This window comes from Astatotilapia calliptera, chromosome 20 (assembly GCF_900246225.1).
Source record: "Astatotilapia calliptera chromosome 20, fAstCal1.2, whole genome shotgun sequence".
Lineage (NCBI taxonomy): Eukaryota > Metazoa > Chordata > Actinopteri > Cichliformes > Cichlidae > Astatotilapia > Astatotilapia calliptera.
In genome coordinates, this window is record NC_039321.1 from 19,169,962 (window position 1) to 19,175,961 (window position 6,000).

A 6,000-nucleotide genomic window follows, 5' to 3' on the forward strand; every position below is an offset into this window, starting at 1 on the left:
TCTCAACTGTGACTCTCACCAAAGTGGAAAGAATCATGAAGGAAGAAAGCTATGTGAAGATTTTACAGGTACACTGGGTGTGGGTTATCACTTTGTCTTCCAGTTCAACAAATATCCAAAACATGCGTCGGCTCCAGTGAGGAACTACCCTGAGAAGACCAACATGATAGTTACCGACTGGGCTGCAGAAAGCCCTGACTTGTATTACACTGAAAATCTGTGGGGTGAACTGAAGACCAATGTCAATATCAGAAAACCTGTCAAACCTGAAAATTCTGGAGAAGTAAAATAATGTAAGCATCGAAAATAAAACTAGGATATTTGGAAAAGCTGTGTTAAAAATCGGACCACACCAATGACTGAATTAGAAATCGTAACCATTTCTTCAAAACAAACAACAAACAAAAATCTGGTGGACAGCGCCAAAGTTAAAGAATCAAAGAGCAGCAGGCTTGGTCACGTCCTCTACAGCTGCCACTGTTTTAGGTTAAATGAAAGGTCATGCAAGTCAGCTCCCAACGTACCCAAGTTAAAATACTTCCTGACATTTGGACCATAGCTTGGCTTGAAGTTGGGACACAGATGAAGAGAGGCTCGAGATGTAGTCAGGCACAATAAGTGAAAAACACCTCCCATGTGTTTTTAATCAGAGGTTTTCTTTGACAATAGGCCGCTCTGGGCTCATCAAACATTGTTAATTCAACACCACGCATCGTTCTGCATCCAAAAGCTCTAGCCAAACACGCCAACTCATCAGACACTGTTACTTCATTGCCATCTGGCTCATGCAGCTCCCCTGGTATTTGATAAGCTAATTATATGTTTCTTTTTTCTTTTTTTTTTTTTATCTCTCTAAAAACTTTTGTAGTTGGTTGCTTTGGTGTCTGACTGTTCATGTTTCTACTATCATTAAAAAGGTGAAGAACTGAATACAAAAAGCAACAAAAGCAACAAAAGGTTAATTAACAGTCTTTCCCCAATGAGTGTTTAAATATTCCGAGGTGATCTTACGAAACTTTGCATTTCTTTAACAAACATCAAGACTTTTGTATAAAATTTACACTGAATTATCTTCATTTAAAACATTTGCTAATGTTCAGGTAGAGTGGGCAATAGTTACAACATGACCTGTTTTTCTTCTTGGGTTACAAGGCGTTGGATTTCTCTTTCACACATGTACACTCCAACACACGTTTAATGACAAAGTGAGAGTTGGCTCTATAATGAGGTGTACATGGGTCACCATGGTAGTCACAATCATTATCACACTTTGTCAGGTCTCACGTTTGATTATCTCTGTGAAATCTGTACCATAGGTATAATGTTTGCTATGCGCTCCATCCTGGTTTAGCTACTTAGATAACAATTTGTAAGTAGCACTAAAAACCTAAGGCTCATTGCGATGTCATTATGTTTGCCAGCATTTGGCTATGGCTCAGGTACTGCAGGTTTTATTCTAATTGGAAGGTCAGTGGTTTGCTCCCAGTCTCCACCAGTCTGCATCTTAGAGTGTTTTTGGAATAGTTACAGAACCCATTGGAGCCACTGGTGTTTCATTGTGGGCGTTACTGGTAAAATAAAAGCGCTCGGTCAAACTGATCGCAAACATGTACATAGTGCTGCATCAAAAACCTCGTGATCGCCAGAAAACTGCAGCTAGACACATTGGTAGACCTTGAAAATAAAAACTGCGCCTTTTCACATGTGCTGGCTTTGCTGTTTTAAAAAAAAAAAAAAAAAAAAAAAGTTCCACTAAAGTTTAGCGGGGGCATGTAGAAGAAAGCCAGTTTAATGTTGATTTTTTTTTTTTTTTGCATTAATAGAATAACAATCAATATTTTTTTTCTATACTACAAAAGGAGAGATAAGAATGATTAAATTAACAGTATTTATTGGTGACAAACATTGCAATGGGTGCTCTTCACTTAATATTCTCTGCTTATAATGTATAGATTTTGAAATCCTGTTATTTCTGTTGTAGAGCTTAGTTAGCTGCTGTTTGCAGACAAGTCAAAGTCTTCTATGCAAACTGCCACCAACTGTGGAAATCTGGTTGGGACTAAAGCAATCACAATCCTTTTGACACCAATTTCACCTCCTGTTCCTGGTTTTAGTGACAGGAGGTTTGTGTGACCGAGCCCAAAAAACAGTAAGTTTACTTTGATAGGCAAAATACCGATAAATAATGATGATGTTTCTCCGCAACCAGTGGATGTACAAATAGTCTTGGACTATTTGGAAGGTCATTATAACGACTTCTTCTTTCATACAATAACCTGTGGCACATTTTAAATAACTACGAAAAATAGATATAAATACAGACAGCACAAGACCTTTTTCCTTAGCAGACTGTGCTATTATCTTGAGCAACAATTATATTCCATTAGAAAGGTACAAAACAAGCAAAAGAAATTTCAGGTTGTGGATTAAATCTGCAAAACTACCATTAAATGATCTCCCCTGCTCCGGTGTCTGCTCGATGACCTGCGATATAGTCACAGGCCTGACACACTGCTTTGCTACAGGATGCAACATACATTTGCTGATGCACGTGTTACTTAAATGTGTAAACGGCAGCGTAATGTAGCTATTAAATTCAGGCTGGACAGCTAACAGCCATCCAGCATCTCCTCATTATCGTCATTATCTTGTGCTTCACTTTTCATTGCTGCTATTGAGTAAACAAGCAGGATGGGATAAGCACTGCTTTTAGTCTATTGTTCACACTAGAAATTATTAAAATTCCCTCAACAATTTTACAACAGCAGTCTTCACGGTGACACTATAAAATCTGTGCTGCTCTTAAGGAATTTAATGGAAAGTGTCGGTTGAAACGCTTACAGTGAAATGAGGGGCCTGTTATGCTACAGCTGTCTATTCCTATACCCAGGAATGCCCAACAGGAAGGGATTTGTCCGGGTTTAACAAGGTTGGAGGATGGTATGTGTCATTTGGCCCATTCTCTTTTCTACATAAAAACTACATTTAATAAGGAGGCAGCAGGTCCAAACTGCCTAACAAGGAGGATGCCATTTACTGGAAACCACCTGACAGCAGCTGTGCGGTAGGCAGTTTGGTAAAATTTAACAAGAATGGTAGAGTGATGATCAGTATCCACTCATTCCTCTGTCTGTCTGTCTGTCACACGCACCGTCTGGGATGCCCCCTGATCACGTTCGGACAGTCTTGGGGGAATGCAGCATGTCAGCGGTGTTCCGGGATTTCCAAAAATTGCTCTGCTCGGGAACAACAATTACAGGTCAGACTGAACTGTCACGTCTGTCCCTGATGCGCCTGTGGGTCTACAGGAGTCCTGCATAATTCACCTTCATTGTCAGGCTCAACATTTAAATGCCCATTTGTGCACCTGTGTTATGTGTATTTACACATTTGGAGACCCATTATATTACAAATATTAGCTTACTTAACTTATTAAATATTTAAATATTCTTTCTTGAAAGACATTCAAAGCTCTTCTATGGATGTTGTTTGCCTTTCGTTCCGTTCTCTGTCAAAATGATCCCACACTGCCATAGTGAAACATGAAGCCTCGGTCTGTCAGAAGCTTTTCAGATGGTACTGCATGGTTGATCAAAATCTGACAGTACTTTTCTGTGTGCATCATTCCATCAGTTTTAACAAAATCCCCAACACCACTGGTTGAAACCATGACAGAGCCTCCACCATGGCTGCAGACGCTGCAAACCTTTTGTCCAAACACCACCAAGATTTGACACATTGTTGGCTAATAGCTCTGAAACCACCCCACTGGTTGCAAAAATAGAATTCCACGCCTGATAAAGTGTGTCATTTTTGGCTTCTTGTAGAAAAATGGCAATAAATAACATTTACCAGGCTGCTGGTAAAAAAGTACTCTTTGCTAAATTGCATGTTTTGTGTATCAAAAACATTGATCTATGCCTGGTTTCAGATGCCTTTTTTATGATTACACTGACATGAGTCATTCAAAGTAGCCAGGTAAAAGAATTGGAGTGAAAGTGAATGAAAAAGCAGCCAAAGAAAACTTGTATGTCAGCATTTCAGGATCACTTTTGCATATCACATTAAGCCTACACAACACTGACAGACAGAATAATTTTGTATTTCTTTATTTATTGGAAGAGGGAGATGTGGTCCACCAATGTCTTATGTTCACTGAAAACACAACCGTTTTTCAGCTCTCAGGGTTCGGTTACACAATAGCTTTGGGAAAGCATGACAACGAGTTAAACTGAGATTATAGGCATAGAGAAAATACCTGCTAATCAGTATGCTAGCATACAGAGTGCAACATGTTGGTTTAAGCATTCAGCACCAAGCAGCACGCTGCCTACTTTCAGCCTCACAGTGAGCAGCCCTGAACAGTCCACAATACACACAAACTGATGTCAGTACCATTTTAAACCACTGGAAGCCTCACTATAGCAACCCTTTGTCCCTAAGAGAGAATAATGACAATGGGCAGATAAAGGGAAGTCACCACATTAAACGGCATTAAGCCAATCAGAACCAGACGCATTACAGAGGAAGAAAGAGGGGATGAAGAAACGGTTGAGAGGGGAGAGAAAATGACAGCGAGGCCCAGAGAAAAGAGCGAGGCAGTGATAAATCGGAGGATTAATCCGGGCTACTACAGGGGGATTAAATCATTCTCTCACTAAACGTTTGCTTGCTCTGTCGGACGGCGGAGGTTAAGCAGACCGTTCTCCCCCTGTCCCGTTCTGCTGCTTCTCTCTCATCCCCTCATCCACCTTTTCTCATCCTTTTAATGGCATTAGAGGAGTGGAAGTATTTAATCGGAGGAGCAATGTAGTGAGGGAAGGCCTCTGCAGAGGAAACACACACACGCACACACACTGCTGAACAGATGGAGTGTTGGGCTAATAGATGTCAGTGTTTCTGTTAATCTGATGGAGAGGAGAGATAGCAGAAAGACTCATTGATTTCCCTTGTGGCAGGTGTGGCATCAATGTGCGTTTCTGTGTGTGTGTGTGTGTATGTGGGTAAACATATGTGGTGGGGGGTTGTGAGTGGGGGTCGGTTGCATGGAGTTTGGTGGAGGTGGCAGTCTTGAATCTAAAACGTTAAATGTGTTTGAATAAGGGATCTTTCTCAAATGATCCACTACTTTATATCACAGTATTTGATATGAGTTAGCAACACTAACAAACAGTCCTTTAAAACCAGGCAATATAATCCTTAATCTTCGGTTATATTGAAATTCCACGGAAAATCATAATGATCAATTACTCATCAGCTTCGCTGCTGGGAGAGAAACGGGGCTTTTGTGTCTTGTGCAAGAACAGTTCAGGAGAACTGTGGTGAAGAGGGGCGTTAGATCAGGCCTGCTCTGCCTGCTGAGTGCTCATTTAATACATGACACCACTTAAGTGCATCATAAACTCAAACCCTAAAGGCTTTAGGACAGTGTTATTACCACACGGTCATCATGCATCATGACAGCAATAATACAGCAACGGCAAAAAGCTGACTGACCTCTCAGGATGTGGTTCTAACTCTCGACCACAGACAGCGGCTCACAAACCAGCGTGTGATGTCACTTCCAAGCCTCGAGTTTGACATTTTGGGGATTGCTATCTCTTTTTTTTGCTTGTAATTGGATGTAGTCATACATATGGATTAGAAGCTACAGCCAAATCTACCACTGGCTAGCTAATGAGCTTAGCGAGGTGTGTCTGTGATATTAAATGGGTTTCTAGTTTTAAGACAATGAAAACTAGGTTAGAGTGTACCCACATGTCCCTCAGAGTGGTCTCATCTTTAATTTGCATAGCTCTAATACAAGTTAAACAGGTCAGCTGTGTAAAAAAGAGAGAGAACCCCATCCATCTGTCATAAAGGGAGACATTAGCTCTGGAGAACAAAACACGCTGTGCATTTTAAATATGCAACTCTGTGTGATGATTTAATGCCGAGTGGCCGTTTGGGGAACTGCAGTTTCTTTCAGAGGTCGCGAACTGTAGCCAAGGCTGTGTTTCA